Here is a 2,285-nt window from a genome sequence, read left to right as displayed (position 1 = left end):
CGAGTGAACAATTACGTATTGGATGCCAAGATCATAGGATTCCATATTCAAATCACCATAATATACCATACCATTGATGCTCAATACAACAAGGAGACAGCATCAACAACCAAATGTATTCAACAACGTTAGAATACCAATAATTATCAAGAACCAAGAGATCAAATCGGTATACATAATGAAGACAGTGCATCACCCCATCCTTCACCTCCCGGGCACATGCCAAAGTCTGAGTCAAAATCATACATTACGGGAAACCTTGCACTGCCCGCCTTCCTCTACCGGGCATGTGCCAAGGTTCCCTACTCATTGCTCTTCCTCCTCTCTGAGCAATGAGTATTCACAACCGCAAAAAGTCTCACCCGTCCAACATGGGATCTTGACTTCGCTATAAACTTCCGGCATGCCACACGAAGTAGTACTCGTACTATGGCGTACAACACAAGGAACAAAACAAACAAGTCTGGATCCAGAAAGCAAACCGATGTTCCGAGATAGTAATGAGGAATCGACTCAAGAGACAGAATCAAAGACAAATCAAGATCGTGTGACTCCATTCAAGACTGAAACATTCATATGAAAAAATATATATGTTCAAATCAATATGTAATAATTAACTAAATAACTCACCAGGCAACCATGTAATACCGAAAAGCTCCGAATTGAGCTCACAAAGCAAGTCCAATCCACCACACTTAGATTGCTTCCAAAATATCAAAACATGTCCTAATTACCCCCTGGAGTAAATGTACAAAATCTCATAAGCAACGGATATAAGAAACCCATGATATACACATATCCTATTTGAACACTTTACCCAAATGTTTATGTACAGCTGTTGCATGCAGAACTGTTTTGCCTAATTTAAGCTCGAAATCATGCCTTGATCATAAAATAAGAAATAAACTAGACTCAAATATATAACTAAAGAAATTGGCCTCATCTGATTTGGATTTTTCTACGATTTTATACATGTTTTCAAAGTCTGCACACTTTCAAATCATTCAAAAGTCGAAATTCTCATCTTCATACATTTTTCTCAAACCATTTCGATTCCAAWYCATTCHAACTTCTGAATCTCAACTTAATATAACATATTTGACATAAACAACCAAAATCCAACCTTTATTTTATCATTTACATTATCTCCCAAATCATTGACTTAATCAAGTCAAAGTTCATATGATGAACTTGCATAAATCTTGATAATCTCTTGAATCTAATGACCATTTCATGCCAAAAACACTAAAATGCACATATTTTAAATATTTAAGATCAGACCCATATGAAAGCCTAACTTTATCTCAACATGCAACCCATAAAACAAGGATATCAACCATAAACAAGTGCAAATAATGGATTATACCTTACTTGATGATCAAATCTTTCAAAAATCTTGTAGTTCCTCTTTGATTTGAGTTGAATCAAGCCTATGTGTGTGACAATCGTACCTCTAGAGTGTGTGTGAGTTCTGGACTTAGATGACAAGAAAAATGGGCCAAAACTCCAATTTATAGTGCTAAAACTCGAGTTGGACCGGGTTGGCCCGGCTAGGAACTCATTTTGACCATCAACACTTAAATTATTCATAACTTTTCGCTCGGACCTCCGTTTTCTATGAGGTTTTCGCCTACACGATCATAAAGAGATAATCTATAACATCCAAAAAAATATTCCAGAAAATATCTCCCATGAAAATCAGTTTTACGTATCCATTTGACATGATATTTTCCAAATCCTCTAATATATTCTTAAGAAATAAAATTCTAAAGCTTCAAACCTAAACTACCACTAAATCATAAGCTCTCTTTAACCCAATAATTAAATATACTAAGCAAATAATTGGGCATATTAGAAATTGGATGTTACAAATACCTCCTCCTTTTGAGGATTTCGTCCCCGAAATCACTGTGTGGAAATAAAGATGGGTATTTCGCATTCAACTCATCTTGACGCTCCCACGTCCAATTTGGTCCTCGATGGTGTTTCCACTTGATCAAAACCAAGTCTACTTCCTTATTACATAGTTTCACTTTTCTCTCGTTCAGAATGGATTCTGGTTCTTTAGTGTATCTTAATTTCTTGTCTACTTTGACTTCTGCTAAGGGAACCGTCTCTTCATGTTTACCCAAGCATTTACGTAAGTACCCGACATGAAACACATCGTGTATTCCCGTAAGTTCCTCCGGTAACTCTAGTCGATAAACTTGTTTTCCGATACGCTCCAATACTTTGAACGGGCCAATAAATCGTGGACTTAACTTTCCTTGTTTTCGGAATCGAAG

This window comes from Cynara cardunculus, unplaced genomic scaffold (genome assembly GCF_001531365.2).
Source record: "Cynara cardunculus var. scolymus isolate 2C unplaced genomic scaffold, CcrdV1 Un_Scaffold_4354, whole genome shotgun sequence".
NCBI classification, from domain to species: Eukaryota; Viridiplantae; Streptophyta; class Magnoliopsida; order Asterales; family Asteraceae; genus Cynara; species Cynara cardunculus.
Note: the sequence above shows the minus strand (reverse complement) of the source record.